General features: G+C 43.8%; 1 protein-coding gene across 7 annotated transcripts in view; it reads left to right on the forward strand.

Annotated features, from left to right (window-relative positions):
- The first annotated feature begins 396 nt into the window (after positions 1-396).
- The window catches only part of TSHZ2 (teashirt zinc finger homeobox 2), a 1034366-nt gene continuing 1015458 nt past the window's right edge, over positions 397-19304 (forward strand). For all 7 annotated transcript variants that reach the window (XM_085002582.1, XM_085002585.1, XM_085002599.1 and 4 more), the window contains exon 1: positions 397-574. The gene's annotated coding sequence lies outside the window, so the exon portion shown is untranslated. The remainder of the gene's footprint in view (positions 575-19304) is intronic.

Genomic DNA, 19304 nt, shown 5'->3' on the forward strand with positions numbered 1-19304 from the left:
CGAGGTTCGCGCTGAACCAAACTGGCACCGGCAAAGCCCATTAGCAATTCCCAGGGAATAAAAATGGAATCTGGGTAATAAAAATCTAACCTTTTTGGTTTCCTTTTCCTCCACGCCTCCACTGGTGTCACTGGCTCAGGGGCTGCCGCGTGCAGGGGCCTCGCACCCCGCCCTTCGCAGACGGGAGGTCCCAGCGCGAGGTTGTGGTGTCCGCCCTCGGCTGCGGGGCGTGTGCAGAGAGGCGGCTCACGACACTCAACTCAAGATGGCGGCGGCCGCCGTGTGCACAGAGGCTGCGCGGCACTGCGGCCTCCAGCCCCCGGCTGCCGGGCGGCGCCCTCGCGAGAACTCTGCCTCCACGCCGCCGCAGTAACGAGATCGCGCTGAATCAACTTCGTGGGCAGCCAGCCCCGGAGCGCGTGCTCTGCAGCCCAAGCGCGCACCTCTCTGTTCTTGGCTGTAAGAATGAGGCTTTCCTTTGCTTTTGAGCCCAGCTCTTTCTTTTGGTGCCAGTGACAGTGGGCATGAGGACCTTTGTTGGGGAACCGACTCCTGAGGGTCCTAACAAAACCAGGTAACACGCCTCCAATATCTGCTTGCGTCCATATCGTTGCGCAGTTATTTTCTCTGTCTGACGTTTTCCTAATTCTTGGAGACCCTGACGTGTCCCTGTTTTCCTAATTCTTGGAGACCACATCCTCGCAACCCTCGGGAAGAAATGGAGATGGTGTGGGAAGACAGTCGGTCTTTGGTGACATATTGTAATTAGACTTACCTTGGAGATCTCTTTGAAATGGGTAGACACATCCAATAACTGTCGGTGTTAACTGGTACTAACATGGTGTAGTTGGTCAACTATACTTCAAAAACGAACAAACTCATGGAAAAAGAGATCAAGAATTCCCGTTGTGGCTCCGTATGTGGGTTTGATCCCTGGCCTTGCTCAGTGGCTTAAGGATACAGTGTTGCCCCAATGTGTGGTGTAGGTTGCAGATGCAGCCTAGATCTGGAGTTGCTGTGACTGTGACGTAGGCCTACAGTTGCAGCTCCAGCTCAGCTCCTAGCCACAGGAGCAGCCATTAAAAAAAAAAAAAAAAAAAAAAAAGAAAAAGATCATATTTGTGGTTACCAGGAATGGGGGTGATGGAGGGGACATTGGATGAAGGCAGTCAAAAAGCACAAACTTCTAGTTGTAAGATGAATAGGTGCTAGGGATGTAATGTAATAAATATAATTAACACTGCTGTGTGTTATATATGAAAATTGTTAAGGAGGTATAATTCTAAGAGTTTTCATCACAAGGAAGAATACTTTTATTCTATTTCTTTAATTTCGTGTCTAGATGAGACGATGGATGTTCACTAAACTTACTGGGGTCATCATTTCATGATGTATGTACATCAAATCATTATGCTGTCTACCTTAAACTTGAACTTACTGTATGTCCATTATATCTCAATAAACCTGAAAGGGGGAAAAAAATAGAAGAAGAAATGAAGGAAGAAGTCCGTATTGTCAGGCATAGGTACTATTTGGATAAGTGTTTAAACAAGTAGTTTGACCATTGAGGACAAACGTATATAGCTAAAGCTCTTATTTTATGGAGGCTTATGTTTTGATGCTTGAGCTTCTTGGGCTCTGGGTGTTTCCATACCTCTCTTGTTCAAGGAGAAGTCACTTTTCCTGAGCCTTTACTTCCCTGGCCTCTGGGTTCTTGTCAGCCTCACTTGTTCTCTGATTTAATAAACAGGAAAGAGTGCAGAGGAGAAATTTCCAAGTGCCCAGGAATAAATGGAATGACAATTTTAATGTCATTTTAAATATTTAAGTGGGCTAGAAAGTACCTATGGGGATTTTGTCTTCTTGTGCTCTCTCTCCTTTCACTTTCATCTTGAAATGGTAATTTTCAAGGATGTCTTCATTCTTTCAAGGACATTTATTGAGAATTTACCATGTGTAAGACATTATGCTAAGCAGTGGCTTTATGTATATAATAGAACATTAAACAAGTTAGGAATAATGGGGTGTAAACATAAAGCAATTTTATTTCGTCTCCCACTATCGCTGAAAACTTTATTGCACTGGGAGGGGTTTTCCTCTGTGCTGCTAGATGATTGTTTTTTTGATCACTCATTTTAATAGAAGTTTCTATAGTTATTCTAAGTTACTAAACACAGTCTTAGTCCAGAACTTAGAATGCTCTGCACCACGTAATAAAACAGTTTCTGAACTTGGCTTACCTTGAAATCTCCATCCCTGACACATGTTCTCCAGGAAATCCTCCGTCTAGTAAATATGGATGTGGCCACCTTCTTTCTCCCTTCACTCCACAGGCACAAGTCTCTTCAAAGAGATTTCTGACCCTCTTGTTCCGAGAGTGGGGCTGGAGGAGAGGTTGGGAGAGCAGGACATCTCCACTTTGTCGATGCTGCTGTGAAATGCCTCCACGGTCTCTGACTCTGTAGGAGGTTTGAACTGACTCTTTTCCCTCTGAGCCTTGTCCTGGGTTCTGTGGGGATTCTTCTCCCATTGTTGGAAACTTGCCTGAGAACCCTTCTTTTTTTTCTTTTTCTTTCTTTCTTTTCTTTAGGGCCGCACCCACTGCATATGGAGGTTCCCAGGCTAGGGGTCCAATTGGAGTTATAGTTGCCGTCCACAGCCACAGTCACAGCCACATCAGATCTGAGCCACGTCTGCAGTGCACACCACAGCTCATGGCAACGCTAGATCCTTAACCCACTGAGCAAGGCCAGGGATCGAACCTGCAACCTCGTGGTTCCTAGTCGGATTTGTTTCCGCTGCGGCCAGTGGGAACTCCAAGAGAACCTTTCTGTTTTTCTTCTCTTTTGTCTTGCTTGGCGGTTAAAGATTTGCCTTGATGATGCTCTCCCTATCCAAGATCCAGATCCTCCAGTCTTTGCTCAGAGGGTGTGCAGGTACCTGGGATTATTGGGTCTCACTCTTTCTACCTGGTGGCCTGGTGGCACTGGGTCTCTTACTTTCTGCTCTGAGGTCCTGGAGACAAAATCCCATCAGTAATGAGTTCTCTCTCGCAGTTTCAGGATTCAAGTCCTTTACTCCCTCCCCAGTCTGAGCCACTTACTTGTCTGGTCTGTCCCATTCTCCTCCTTTCCTGCTATTCAAGTCTGACCCCCATTTATCAAGAGACAGCCCCTCCCCCCCGGACACATGCATCTAAATCTTTCTGTCTCAGAGTTAGTCTTGTGGCTTCTTTGAGTCTTTGTAAAGGCTTTGGTTTGGGAGAAAATGTTCCTTGGCATGCCAGTGGGAGGTCAGCGGGTGAGGGAGCGAGGCTGAAATAATGCAGAACAATTGTTCGAGAACTACTCCTGCCACAGGCCTTGATTAAAGGGTCATCAAAGGTTTTTCTAAGAGGTGTCATTTTTGCTGGTACTGAAGGATCAGTTTGTCTCCAAGGTAAAATAAAGAAAATGGATGTTCTTGACAGAAAGACTAGGGCACCAAAGGGAAGGTTTCTGAAAATACATAAACCGTTTGTGCAAATGGCTTCAGCTTTAGAAAGCGTGGTTAGCAAGATGGTTAATGGAGAAGCACTAGGTGTGTCAAGCGAAGGGCCTTGGCATTGACCCAGTGGTCCCCAGGAATGCTTGAGGATGTTGTACATGGGGAAGTGATGTGTTTTAGAAAGACAGTGACACCTAGGGAAAAACTAACAACAGACATGAAAGATATCTCTGGAGAAAATTACAAAGCACGAGTGCTCTTCGTTGGTCTAATTTTCATATCTATTTTTTCTCTTGGTTACTTTTCTGCTAGATACGGAAAGATGAGGAATGGAAATAAAAACAATTTAAATGTTCCTTCCTCCCTTCCCTGCTCCTCTTCAGTGAGTTGTTGAAAAGTTGAAATGAAACAAAAGAAATAGAAGTAAGTGGGAAAAAGGTGCCAAGGAGGATTCATACTTGTATATTGACTTGTAAAAAAATGAACAAATTCATAAATAGATAGTTCATGTGGTGGTGCCGGTATACACGAGGAACGAATTTAACAGGACATACACCAAACTGTGGGTGTTAGTGTTTTGGTGTATTTTCAGGTATTATAACTGAAACACAATGTTTTCAAAAACAGTAAGTGTGCAGTACTTTTGGAACCAGAAAAAAGTGGACACACACACACACACACCCTATGAAGATGTCACACTTAAAAATAACATCCTGGAGTTCTCGTTGTGGCTCAGTAGGTTAAGAAGCTGACATTGTCTCTGTGAGGATGCGGGTTTGATCCCTGGCCTTGCTCAGTAGGTTAAGGATCCAGCATTGCGCCTAGCTGCAGTGGAGGTCACAGATGTGGTTTGGATCCAGCATTGCTGTGGCTGTGGTGTAGGCTGGCAGCTGCAGCTCTGATTTGATTCCTGGCCTGGGAACTTCCATAAGATGCAGGTATGGCTGTAAAAAGAAAAAAACCCCAAACACCCAAAGACCTAAGGGGCTCTCATGGCCTTAGATTCCACCCCTCTCCATCTCTGCCCTAATTTCCTTCCTTTCTTCCTCTTGTTCACTCCCTGCAATGCAGTGGCCTCCTTGTGCCATCTTGATCAGGCCGTGCACATTTCTGCTTCGCAGTCTGGCGTTTGTCTGCATTTGTGGCCGCAGGTATTTACATGAGTTTATCTTCCACTCCAGTTGGGTCTCTCTCAAACGCCACTGCTTCAGAAAGGTCTTTCCAAAAGTCCTCATCTTGTAACCCTGCTGTATATATTTCTTCACTGCACTTACCCACTGCGTTGTATCATGTCTGTTGTCTGTCTGTCTGTCTATCTATCTATCTGTCTATCTATCTACCCACCTTCTATATATCTCAATCTATCGACATAACCTTTGTGACAACTTTTTCCGGAATATTCTCTGACACATACGAACTCACTATCTTTTGAATAAACAAGTAAATAGATATAAATATATAGAAATCATTTGCTTGTAAACAGACGACAATTGTACTTTTGTGTAATAAGGGTTGTGTTGTGGAAAATATTTGAGATTCTATAGACCCAACCTATCAGAGTTCAAGAATTTCAAACATTCTTCTTCTGAAACCTTTCTTCCTACAGGACAGAGTTTCTCAACCACAGAACTACTGAAATTTCGGGAAGAACAGTTTTTTGTTTTGAAAGGTGTTCTGTGCCTTGTAGGATGTTTAATAGCATCCCTGGCTTCTACTAATCAGATTCCGGTAACTCCTCCCTCCCTGCCCTCTTACCAGTGGTGACATCCCCACATACCTCCAGACATTGCCCATTGTCCTCTAGGGGTCAAATCCTTCCCCTTTCACTCATTGAGAACCACTGCTATGGGGGAAATACAGAGTCGAATACTTCTTCATTGTTCTAAAAATACGCAGAGCATCATATTGAGGTAGACAGGGTAAGTTTGCATCCACTGCTATGCTATTAGGAGGGAATGAGCTGAGAATTCTGTCATGGATTCTTATACTTTAATGAGTTACTCAGGTCTCAGCACCTCTCTACATTTTGGTTTTCTTGTTTAGTATAACTGCAATCCAATTTAATCTGCATATAAACACATCCATTGCTTATTAAAATCAACATATTATAAACATCAGGCTGAATGCTTTCTTGAAGAAGCAAGCTAAAAAAATTCATGCATATTAATATCAAAGATAAGCCAATTATTATATGGAGTAGTAAATAAAAAACAATATGATTAATCTAAAACTGGGAGCTTCATAAAGTAAAATATATGATATTAAGATTAGACTGTTTTAGAAACAATATTATGAATCCTTGCATTTTACATGTAATTTGTTTAAAATTAATTTCCCAGTGTGCTATCTTATTTTTGTTTCACCTAGACCTACACTAATACGTTTTATGAAACATTGATATTCCTTAAAATCACAACACAGAGAAGAAACCATATCTCTGCTCTTAATTGAGGCAAAACACACTGGGTTAGCTTCACAGATCTCAAGGCCCAGATGTGGTGGAATTCTTGATTACATGCTGGAAGGGGGCAGTGATGCAGCGCAACTGGTTTATTAAACAGTCTACAGTCTTGACTATGTAATAACAACAATAATAATAACCCTTGTAATAAAGGCAGTACAGTCTTTGAGCCCTTACCGTGTGCCAAGTCCTTAGCATTATGACTGCTTAATTCAATCCTTACAACTACCTGCAAGTGTGGTATTATTATTAACCCCAGTTCATCGAAGGGGAAACTGAGAGGGAATCTGCTTACTGTCACATACCCCAGGAAGTGGTGGAGGGGGTCTTTGAGCTCAGACCTGGTAGACTCCCAAAGCTGAGTGGACCCATTCTGCCACTCTCTGTGGAGATAATTAGCAGCTTTATGTTACCTGAATTGCTCTTGTTTGTAGTCAGTAGATGTTCTACACTGATAACCTGTCAGTATGTGTATCCTTAGTCACAATATGTCTTTTTGCAAGGTAAAGTGGACTCTAGCAGAGAAAAATACGCCATGGATACATTAAAATATCTGTTATAAACTTGGGGAGAAGGGCCAGACTGTGAACAGGGAGACATCCAGTGAGAAAGCTGTTGGGAAGGTTTAGACAAGAGACGATGGCAGGCTGGGCTGGGCAGTGGTAGAAGCAAGAACATAAAGGGATGGATTTCAGAGGCCTTGAAGAAGTAGGATTGGCAGGGCTGGGTGGCTGGGATGTTGGCAGTGAGGATGAGGGGGAAGAGAAGAATGGTGCTAGTTATCTTTGTGGTCTTGGGAAGAAGCCCCCCTTCGCTGAGCTGGTGGGATGGTGGGTTCTCGTTGTCTCATGCTGGGGTGCAGAGCTTGCAGGACTGAGGAGTGAGGATGTTCTTCAGGTGCTTGGTCTCTGCTAGGCTGCTTTTCACTTTCCTCCTTGAATTGTAGATGCTCCTACACTTTTTTTTTTTTTTTCCTTTTAGGCCCAAACCTGCAGATACGGAAGTTCCCAGGCTAGGGGTTAAATCAGAGCTGTAGCTGCCGGCCACAGCCACAGCAGTGTGGGATCCAAGCCACGTCTGTGACCTACACAACAGCTCACAGCAATGTCGGATCTTCCCACTGAGCGAGGCCAGGGATTGAGCAAGGCCGCATCTTCATGGATACTGGTTGGGTTGGTAACCCATTGAGCTGCAGTGGGAACTCCTGCTTCCATAACATTTTAATCTTCTTGATCAGAGTGTTAACTCTTTGAAGACCATGTTAGAGTTTGCTCATCCCTGTCTCCTCTAGAATGCCTGATGTATTGCTGATACTTCAAGAAATAGAAGAAATATGATGCAGCTTTACCTTGGCCTTGCCCCTGTTCTTCCCAGGCTGTGTGCTCTACTTTCCCATTTACAAGCTGCCATTTATTCAGTTCTCTCCAGCTAAAGACCATTGTATCCAAGCCTCAACCCTGAGTTTCATTCCTTCTTATCCTGGTAAGTTCTCACGACTTTCACTTCCTCAGTGAAAACTCCTTCAGAGCTTCCTCTGGGGCTCAATGTACCAATTTTCTCTTTTCAGCCTTTGAAGCGTCTTATTTGTAGCCTTTTCTTTCTACACCAATTTGTATTTTAAGAGCCTCTTCTGGTGCTTAGAACATAGTGGGCAGGTAATACATGCTAGGTGTTCTTATTACATGCTTGTGTCATATGTGTGCCAAAGGGCATGCAGTAAGATGCCTGCCGGGTCCTCCCACATCCTAGCAACGGACCTTGAGAAAGTCACCAGACCTCTTTGAGCATCAGTTTCCTCATCTGGGAAACTGAGTCAGGATAATACCTACCTCATAGAGTAGATATACAGATTAAATGAATTTAAGTAAGTGCAGGGCTTAGAAATTGCCTGGCACATAGAAAGCGTTTTAGAAGTATCAGCTATTATTTTTGTAGTGAAATGAATCAAGAAAGCTGAAATTGAGAAAATTTTTTCCCTTGAAGCACATGAACTGCTTGGTCTGTCTTCATTTTCCCATTTTTGATAGAAATATGGGTATAAGGAATATTATTCATATTTCTTAAATTCACTATAAGGAAAACCACAGCATAAACATGATGATAAGTGGTATCTGAGATTTACCTTCTATGTCAGTACATTAGGGAGTGGTGGCGACTGGGAAGAAATGGAGAGAGGCTCATGCTGCCTAAGGGGGCAGCCACTACCCACGCAAATGTTGTCATGTGGGGATACAGACCTCATGTTATCAGATTGTCAGGTTTTCAAAGAGATGCCAAAATTCTGAAATTTTATATGAAGTCTCCTAATTTTTAGGTATTTGCAGCTAAATAAAATTTAATACCCTCTGCAGTGTGACCACATGAGGGTCAAAACCCACTGAATCTCTAGGCCAGCTTGGCCCCCAGGCCACCAATTTGCAACCTCTGCTTTATCTTACAACTTCCTCTAGGGTTTGAAATGTGGCCTCCCCACGGAACATAGGCAAATGGATGTAAATGGAATGGACTGTTTTTGGTCTCTTTCCCTCTATTTATTTATTTATTTATTTTTAGGGCCGCACCCTTGGCATATGGAAGTTCCCAGGCCAGGGATCGAATTGGAGCTGCAGCTGCTGGCTTACACCTACAGCCACTGCAACGTGGGGGTCTGAGCCACATCTGCAACCTACACCACAGCTCACAGCGACGCGGGATCTTTTAACCCACTGAAAGAGGTCAGAGATAAAACTTGCATCCTCATGGGTACTAGTCGGATTTGTTACCACTGAGCCCAATGGGAACTCCAGAATTGAGTTTTGGTTAAAGAACTCTGGAGCATTTTCCATATGTAAAATTGGCCTTATGATTTTTTTAAAGAAATAATCCAAAGGATATTTTCCATTGTTGTTGTGTATTTTTTTTTTTAATCTTCGTGTGCACATTGGTAACATGCCCTGAATGCAGAAAAGCCATAAACTAGGTCATTTCCTTGGACAAGGAAATTCTCTGAAGCAAAAGCAGCAAAAAATGCGTCATATTTTCTGCTAAAGAAGTACCTACTTTCCCCCCAAAATATGCACACTATTTGATGCAGTTAAAAAACCAAGTTTGATAAAAATGCTAAATTCTTGCAGTTTAAAATACTTAATCACTTTAATTTGAACAGAAATCTTAAATTGATTTTCCTGCAAGAACACAAATCCACTGCTTGGTTTCCCTTCAGACAGCGTTGACCTCTACAAGGAAGACAGTTATTTGTTTTGATTTTTTCTCCTTCCCTTCTGGATGGTTGTGGGGTTTTTTTTCTTTTCATTTTATAGAATTTAGCAATGGGTGAAGTAACCAATGAGAGGTAAAAATATTCCTGAACAGGCTAGGGCAACTGTGGGTATGTAAATAGCTCTTGTAGCCGTCCCCTCAAGTTGCATCATTGGCTTCAGTATTTGACTTTATAATTTGAACTCTCTGCTTATTACTAAATTTAGCTTGTATATGTGTGTCTCTCCCTGAATTCGAGCAAATGGCAGGCTCTGAACATAAAATGCCAAATTATCTATTTCATCTGCGTCAACTTATGTCTCTGTCGGCGCACTGATCTCGTTCAACGTGACCTATCAAGGAAGGCATTCCCACGTCTTTGTCGCTCGTTCCTTCTTGTTCACTGAGAGCTGGTGCTCCCTCTATCTCAAATTGCCTTTTCCTCTCGTCCGCAAATGCGCGCGGCATAGCTATTTCCTTTCTTATTCCCTCTAAACTTTCTTTGTTCCCCTCTCTGTCTTTTATGATTTCGACTGTGTCATCAGAAACTGACTGCTGAGCCTGCCAATTAGCCTTTGTTGGCAGCCAGCCTCAGCCTCCGGTGTGAGCTCGGGACGAGGCGGGCAGGCCCTATTTCGTATGCATTGCTGTGTCCCCACGCGGAGATATGCCATTATTGACACAAGGGCAGTCGATGGGCTCCGATTAGCTGCTGACAAACTTCCTGTTGTGTGTGTGTGGTGGCAGGGGGGTGTGGGGTGGGCTGGTCAGGGCAGGAAAGGGAACCAGGCCCTGAGCACCCCACCAAGAAGCAGATGTAATTTACAAGGGGATCTTTCAACTCTATACTGAAATATCAGTGGTTCTGAAATAGTTTCCAGCATAACATTGTGCACCTCTATTGGTGAGTGCAAAGTGGGGTGGGGGAACAGTGACAGAAATAATCCACATTTTTCTGCCTCTTGGTTCCATCTTCTAGCTCTCCACCATCAACTGGCCTCCCCTCCCCAATGAATGCTTTGGGATGCCCTGCAGGGTGAGGCAGGTGAGGCACTCTCACCTTGGCTGCAGAATTTAAGGGGCATCCCCAAACTTCATCATTAAGATAAGTATTTTAATGGAATATTTAAAAAGTCAAAATGAATGCAAAGAAATCCACAATGAACAAAATACCAAAAAGTTTAAATGAAAACAGGGTCAGTAAAACTGTTGTTTTCCCATGCCTTAGGTTCTAATACGGCTTGACTCCGCAGGACTGTTATTAATTCTGTCTTTGTTTAAAAGTTTGAAAAGTTCATTGTGGATATTTTTACACCCATTTTTATTTCATTTTTTACCCCCTTTTTATAGCTGCACCTGTGGCTTATGGAAGTTCCCAGGTTAGGGGTCGAATTGGCTGTGCCACAGCCATAGCTATGTGGGATCTGAGCTGCATCTGTGACCTACACCATAGCTTGTGGCAACACTGGATCCTTAACCCACTGAGCAAGGCCAGGGATCCAACCTGCATCCTCATGCATACTAGTTGAGTTCTTAACCTGCTGAGCCACAATAGGAACTCTGCATTTTTATTTATTTACTTATAAAATTTTTTTTTTTTTTTTGGTTTTTAGGGCCACACCCATGGCATATGGAGGTTCCCAGGCTAGGGGTCAAATCAGAGCTACAGCTGCCGGCCTACACCACAGCCACAGCAAGGCAGGATCCAAGACACATCTGTGACCTACACCATAGCTTGTGGCAATACCTGATCCTTTTACCCACTGAGTGAGGCCAGGGATCCAACCCGCATTCTCATGAATACTAGCTGAGTTCTTAACCTGCTGAGCCACAACGGGAACTCTTCATTTTTATTTTTTAGCAAGATTGCACTAAGGTGTCATTTATGTTGACTACTGAGTTCTTTCGCTGTGCACCTTAAATCCTGTAGCCATGGTGGGTGGCTCACTTGCCTCACCCTGGTCCCGGCCCTGGGGGTTCTTCACATGGGTTCACATGTCATTCCGCTCCTCTCATGGCCTCCCTCTGGCTAATACCATGGACTCCCACTCACTCAGTGGTACTGTGGCAGCTGCTGGGCAGACACGGGATACAGCTCCTCATTGGCCAAATCTGTCTTGTGGAGGAGCATACTGAGAGACTGGTTCTTAAGGTGCCAAGGTGCTACACTACGTGGAAGGGCCCCATGACACCCCCTGACAGAGCGTCCCAGACAGTCTGCTGGTACCCCCATGTCTTACAGAGTTCCTGTGCCTAAAGCACCTTCAGATTTTACTCACATTTTCCCAGTTTTCCATCAAACCTGGGACGGGAGTCCAGTTTGGTCATGGCCAGGAAATAAATCCAAGAGCTCTAAACAACAACGACATCAGAATCACGTGTTATTTTAGGTGACTAAGTCTTTAGTATGAGGCCAGGGTCACTGTGTTTGAGTGAGATGAGGTGACTTCTCTTCCAGGATGCTCTTCAGGCTCCTTGCGGGTTTTGCTGCCTGTGAAGCAGGCCCACCCAGCACCCTCATCGCCTTCATCACCATCGGTCCACGTTTACTGAGTGCAAAGCACACCACTTCCCATCCAGTCCTCACAAAACCCTGTCTGGTGGGAATGATGATTATTTGCCTTTTGCCCGTGGGGCCCCTGAGGACCCAAGGAGGCGATGCCCTGACACCCTCTTGCTTGGAGGCAGTGGAGCTTGGATTCGAACTCACATCTCCCTCATTCTAGATTGTGACCTCTTAACCTCTCCAGTCTTTCATTTGCCCTGTAGACTTTTGTGGCGCATCAAAAGCCAGGAAGACCTCGTGGAACTTTATGTGCTCTACACATACACACACCCACACCCACATACCCACCCACCCACACACATACACCCCACTGCCAAAATTCTGGTACTCTGCCCTGGTTAATACTGTGGTCCTTGATCATACTGATGATTGAGGCAGAGAAACATCCCTGAGAGAGTTCAGCTCAGTAACAGAATGAAACATCGTATTGCTTAGGTTGTTGGCTGTAAACAACAGAAACTACCTCTGTTTAACTTAGACAAAGCCTAGATTTATTAAGAGAATACTGGCTTCTCGCAGAAGATCAGGAGTGTTGGAGACTCAGCTTCAGAGGCCCCACACATCTGCTTCCAAAGCCCTTAGCCCTGTCTCTTTAACTCTTGGCCTCGTAGTTGTGCGTTTGTGGAACACATACCCTAAATGTGGGCCACCAGGGAAATTCAGGGAGGTGGTAAGTTCCTCTAGTGGACACCTTAACTCGGAAGCACATCTTCTCCTCAAATAATAAAATCTAATGACTCAGAGAGGCTGAATAATTTTCCCATGGTCACAACAACCCTGTACTAATTCCCATTACAGAGGTGGAAATACTGAGATCTACTGAGGTTAAGTAACTTGCCTAAGGACTCAGAGGCAGTAGGTGATAGAACCAGGATTTGAATCCAGACCATCCATCTCCAGACATTAGGCTTATAACCATCTGAAAAATAGAATTTTTTAAACACCAAATCTAAAAATACATTTAGAAACTTTAGAAAGTATAAACATACCTTTAAATTCGTGTCAAAATACATACCCCATGCTGTCTGGCTGAGAGGTGAGTCATCGACCTCTTCATTTAATTCTTACAGTGTTGCTTGAAAAACATTTCCTGTGTATATATCATCCAAGGGGTTTAAAAAAATGTTCATAACTGCTTATATTTACAAGCAGCATTACCTTTTGGGATGTAATTTCTAGAAGTTTACCATCTGTTATGGAAAGGAATTGAGAACTTTAAAAATGTTGCTTAGAATATGGCAATTTAAGTGTATCTGTGAGTTTAGGACAATCATCGGCTTTGGCTTTTGCAACCACCTGATATCCCCGTTTCTCAGGCCTTCCCCGCCAGGAGTAGAACTGGAATGCTGATCCCTCACCTGCATCCTAGCGCTCACCTGCACCGCAGTCCCGCCCACAGCTCTGCAACCCCCTTTCTTCTTCAAGCATTTCTGAGAGTTTCCAGGTGGAGTCTTTTGCAAACATACAGACTATGGGATCACTGTTTACCCAACTTCTGTTTGTGGGAACTACTCCCATGAAGGGACTGAGACAAGAGGATGTGGAGGGTGTTTATTTTCTCCTCTTATTAGTCTCCTTAGATTCCTCCATTCTCTCTCTCCAGCTCCCATCAGGGAGGGACCTGAACAAAACTGGGTCCTTGCAGGTTTCTTCCCCCCTCAACATGAGCATAGATTCTGTCTTATTTAGGGTTCTCCCAGAAGCAGAACTTGAGCTAAAGGTTTAAGAGCAGATCATTTATTGGGGAGGTGGTACCAAGAAATACTGAGAAAGGGGTAAAGAGTGAGACAGGGCAGGAAACTTGCGTCATCAAGACAACTACCATCATGGGCAACTGGAGTTTAATGCCTCCTAGAAAACTCCAGAAGCCAGTGTAGAAAAATGCCTTTCCTTTGCCCCCTGAGAAGGGAGGGAATTAGGGTATTTACATACCAACACGGGCAGTTTTTGGTTGGGGACTGGCTCCAGAGGAGTGTTAATTGCTGGTTCTTCCCATCTGTCATGCCAAAGGCCAATAGGTCTCTAGAGGCCAAGGAAATCTCTCAGGCAATGAAATGGAGCTGCTGCTGGCTTTGAATGTCAGTGTCATTCACTCGATAAGGGCCTGGCCCTCAGTGATGGGTACAGATGCCACAGGGCTGCCCACTTTACTTAATTATCAGAGAGAACTTTGCATATTTCTCTCCAACAGTGGCCTTGACTCAAGAAATTCCATGTTATCCATCTTCCTACCTCAAAGTCAAGAAACCTTTGGAAGAAAATGTTAATGCAAATCTGTTTTGCCAAGAGTAGTGTTTGGTTGATTTTATGGAACCATTTTGGACAAAATGTTTCAAGTTAGTAAAAGGACATGTTCTTGTCCCCTACCTCTCCTGCTCCTCTTGGTAGATACTGCTTAGATCTATTTGTCACGGTTTCTTTACTTCCACGTGACAATAAGAAGATTACATCACACAGTTCTAGGTTTTTTTTGTTTTTGCCTATGTTTTTCTCTTACCTCTGCTGTGACTAGTGTTCCAATTTAGTTTAGTTAGAATTTAGTCTTTAGCGAACCTCTTTTCTTTCTATGGACTATTTATAAGCTGTGTCCAGGAACACACAGAGTTTCTAATAAGCTTTTATTTTTTTTTAGTCAAGATGGTGTGTGCCATTTAGGTTTGGATCTGGTGGGCTAGGATTCATTTCAAAGATCAGGCAAATGGATCATTGTAGCAAATGAAGTTAAATTTTATTCTTTGGAATCATTCTAGTTCTAGTACCTAAACACTGAACATTTACTTAATTTTTTTTTTTTTACTATTGTATTCTGGTCTTTTCTTTCTGTACACTAGATGCTGATAGCACCAGTATCAGTGTAGTCAGTATTAGTGCTGCACTGTTTCCAAATGTTGGGCTCTCTGTTCTGCCCCTTCTGGCGGTGTTACCTGGGGTGGGTTGCTTTACCTCTCATCAGTTTCTTCCTGGATAAAGTGAGCATGATAATAAACCCAACTTACAGATCATTATATTTATTAAACAGACTGAATGTGTATCAAATGCTTAGCCAATGTCTATGACATAGTAAAGCACTTGATCAATGTAAGCTTTTATTACAAAATGACACACACACATATTTTATTTAGATAGAATTGATAGGGTTGACTTGTGTGTCTGCATGCGCATCTAATCTTGAATTATCAGGTGACTAACTTATTGCTTGTGTGCACATATGTGTACCACGGAGTCGGTAAACAAATGCATATACATATAATATCTGGGAGTCATGTTCTCATCCCAATGCCTACGGTCTTAATTTTGAAACGTCAGTTATATCACAGCTTCATGGGTGCACATGGCAGTGTGTCAGAGCGTCCGTTGGCCTTCTCCATCAATCTTGACCTAATTTTATCCTGAGTAGCTCTATTTCCCTGCGTTGGTGTGCGAACGTCTGTGAGTCTTCTCAAGGAAATGAAGTCATAGTAACCTCTGGAGAAGGCAACGGGCCGATTACACTGAACTAAATCTCTTTGGCCCCATCCCCTGTCACCTATATTCACCACTGCAGCAGGAAGGGGAGCGGTTCTCCTGTTTAACTCTCAAGAGGTAGAAGGAAAAACACCTCGAGAATGGGAGTAGCTAACACGGAAGCTCCCCGTGTGCAGGTGCTTCATCGCAAATTCCCGATGCTCCAGTGGAGTCCGAGCCTTTATTCCTGCTGTCCCTAGTTGATGGACAAGGAGACTGGCTGAGTGAACACCCAGTGCTGCTGGAGTCACAGCAGGGCCAGGAAGTCCTGACGGTCAGCTCTCGAGCTTGCCATTTAAGAAAAACAAACCTTGATGTTTGGAATAATTTTAGATTTCCAGAGCAGTTACAGAGATGATAGGAGCCTCCTGTTTTGCCATTGCCTTCTACTGTCTCTTAAGACTAAGATTTTACCAAATCATGTCAACTTCATCGCCAGCTCATCTAGCTTCTTAACTGTAGACCTGGCCTCAGTTAGAGGCTCTGATGACCTAGGTGCAAGGCCCCATCAGGGAATGCAATGCCAAACTTATTCTTTCGTTCAAAAATAGTGATTGAGTGCTTTCTCTGTGCCTCGCATGGAGTTAGGGACCAGATGGTAAGCAGTGCAGTCCTGCTGATTGTCCTTCAGGTGAATCGGTATTGTACACATGCACGCGTGTGCGCACACACACACATACACAGACATGCACACACACTCAGCTGAGTGTAAATCTATAAGGAGCAAAAGCTGAATTGCATCTGGCAGTGGACCGGGACCTGGTCTGTGAGGCGAGGGGCAGGGAAGGGTGGGCCGGAACTCTTTCCCTTAAGAGGTGATGTTTGAGCTGCTAATTTGAAGGGCAAATGGGAACTAAAGGTAAAAGCGTGGGAGAGGAGGCCTGTTACAGCAGACAGAACATCTCCTACACAGACTCTGGCGTCTGCCATCAGCTTTCTTTTAATGAGTTCCTGGCTCAGAAAGGTGAAAAAAATTTCATTTCTTGGAATGCCTAAGCAGGTCCTTTTAATTCTTCAACCCCTTTTGAGGTCTTACCCCCTCTGTGTTTTTCCCCTTGGCCCACTCTCTCCTCCTTGAATTAACCACCCTATCCTGCATCTGAGTCCTGGACATACCCCTGTAGCCTCCCACAAATACCTATTAAAATTATTTTCCTGGAAATATTTATCTCCTCTACTTAGTGGTTGTTCCTTATGGAATATATCTTATTTCTCTTTCATAGCTTCAAGTAATGAGTACATAGCATTTCTTGAGCACTTACTATGCATCAGGCACTTTGCTCAATCTTTTCATGCAATATTTTATTTATTCCTCAGGATGAACCTGTGAAATTGGACTCTTCACCCCCATCATTCATTTAACAAGCGTTTTTTTCTGTAATGCTTGTGTCAGGCTCTACTCTAAAACCGGCTCAAGTCTGGCCCTCTGCCCGTTTATGTAAATAAAGTTTTATTGGAACACAGCCATCCTCACGCATTCACATCTGTATGATGCTACCACAGCAGAGATGATTAGTTGTGTTGGAGACTGTGTGGCCCACAAAAGCTAGATATTTCCTATCTAGCCTCTTATGGAAAAGGTTTGCTAACCCTGGTTCTAGATACTTGGAACACAGGACTGGAAAAAAATAGACAAAAATCTTCTTTGCCCTCCAGGGGCTAACATAGCACTCGTGCCAGAGAATTCTAACTGTCCAGAACTATTCCTGGGCTATAGCTGTGCTACATTCCCTAGCCTTTCTTGTGGTGCGGTGTGGCCGTATGATATTCTAGCCAACAGAATGTTAATAGAGGTAATTTGGGCCACTTCCAGGCCTGGCCCATAAAAATATCTATGTGATCTTCCATGGTTCTTCCTCTTGCAGGGAGATGCCTCTTAAAGATGGCAGCACTCTATCTTCCTGGCCCTGAGTGATAGCAGGGAGCCGAGATTCCTGCTTGCCCAACCACAGTCACGCCCTTCCGGAACCATTCAGCACTGCCGCATCAGCAAGAAATAAGTGCCAATTGTGTTTGAGCCTTTTCATGTTTTTTTTTTTTTTTTTTTTTTTTGCATCAGTTTATGACATCAGCTAGAGTTGCTCCAACGAATGTAGTTCCATTATCATCCTCACTTTACAGCTTTTACCCTCACTTTATCATACCTTGACCCAGGTCATTGTATCTCATCTGAAACCTGGGTCATAGGCACTCAGGGGAACTCCATGATGCTCATCTAGATTCCTTCTTTCTTGGGGCTGTACCATCTCCCGGAGTGTTGCCCTTGTCGCTCTCAAGTCTGGTTCATCGTTGCCACCTGCAGAAGGGGTGCACAGTTTGTACTTACTTTTCACTTCTCCCTTCCACTCATTTCCTCTTGGTGAGTATGGAGTCACATGGCCATGTGAGGCTCAGAAGGAGGCTGGGAAATGCCATCTCCAGCTGGGTGGCCATGGACCTGAGCTGACATGCAAGGACTTCCAGCTTTAAAGGAAGAAAGGAGGATAGCTCCTGGGGATGGGTAGCTGTCTTTCGTACACACAAGGATTGCTCAGAACTTAGGGCCCCAGTGTAAAGTAAGTCACATGTAGCCCCAAATAAGCAGTTTATAAGTAAAAGAAGTTGTATTTAGTTTAGAGGTGAAATATTAATAGGTAGCAGTTATTGAGGGCATGTGTAAGAATCTGGGTTAAGTGTTGCATGTGTATTAGCTCTGAAGTCTCTTAACACCACTTCAAATAAAGTGTTATTTTAATTCACATTTCATAGGTGAGGAAACGGAGGCTTATGGAGGTTAACTGATTTGCATGAGGTTGAAAAGTTAGGAAGAACCCAACTCATAATTCAGTCTTGGAGAGCCAGGCTCCAGCATCTGCTTGCTTGGCTCTCTACACTTCACTGCTTCATCTATGAAATAGAGATAAAAGCCCCCACTTTCTGAGGGTCAAGTGTGAAAAACCCATCTGGAAGAGGACACAAAACAGCTTATTAATTTTTGGTAACTTGTTTAAATTTATCTGGATTTAAATTTAAAAATCTAAATTAGTTATTGTTATTATTATTTGCTTTTTAGGGCCGCATTCCCAGCACATGGACGTTCCCAGGCTAGGAGTCGAATCCGAGCTACAGCTGCCAGCCTACGCCACAGCCACAGCAACTTGGGATCTGAGCTGCATCTGCAGCCTACATCACAGCTCACAACAACGATGGATCCTTAACCCGCTAAAAAAGTTAGCCAAGCTCTGCAGATCAAATCTGCATCCTCATGGATACTAGTCGGATTCGTTACTGCTGAGCCACAACAAGAACTCCTAGAAAAATCTTAATTGAAATTTAAAAAAATCTAACGTTAAATTTAAGATTTACCCAATTATATATATGGTGGTTAAGTCCTTTAATTAAAATTTTTTTTCTAAGAGTCCTTGTAAAATCAAATTTATAAAGGATCAATACTAGACGTTCCTTTTCATCCCTCTGACAATTCCCTGCCCAGATAACACTCACTTCTCTAGAGCAGGGCCTGGCAAACGATGACACATGGGCCATCTCCAGCTGCCCATCACCCTGCCTGTTTCTTTTAGTGAATTTAATTGGGACCCAGACACAACCTTTCCTTCGTATTGTCTATGGCTGCTTTGGTGCTACAAGTCCAGAGGTGAATGGTTGCACCAGAACCTGGATGGCCACGGAATTAGAAATATTCACTATCTGTCTCTGTATGTGAAAAGTTTGCCAAGGATTTCTCATTTGTGGCTCAGTGGGCTAACAGCCCAACTAGTATCCGTGAGCACTCGGGTTCAGTCCCTGGCCTCACTCAGTGGGTTGAGGATCCAGCGTTGCGGTGAGCTGTGGTGTAGGTTGCAGATGTGGCTGAGATCCCACATCTGTGGGATCTGTGGTGTGGTGTAGGCCTGCAGCTGCAGCTCTGATTCGACCCCTAGTCTGGGAACCTCCATATGCCACAGGTGTGACCCTTAAAAGAAAAAAAAGTTAGCCAAGCTCTGTTCTATTGCTGATCAATGTTTGCATTTTTCATCTGTTATTTCAGACTCTTTTCATGTTTTTTTTAGT

Source organism: Sus scrofa, chromosome 17 (assembly GCF_054392235.1).
Source record: "Sus scrofa isolate SSC_HxYL_T2T_F1_AM1 chromosome 17, Sscrofa_HxYL_maternal_Yorkshire_Landrace_v2.0, whole genome shotgun sequence".
Lineage (NCBI taxonomy): Eukaryota > Metazoa > Chordata > Mammalia > Artiodactyla > Suidae > Sus > Sus scrofa.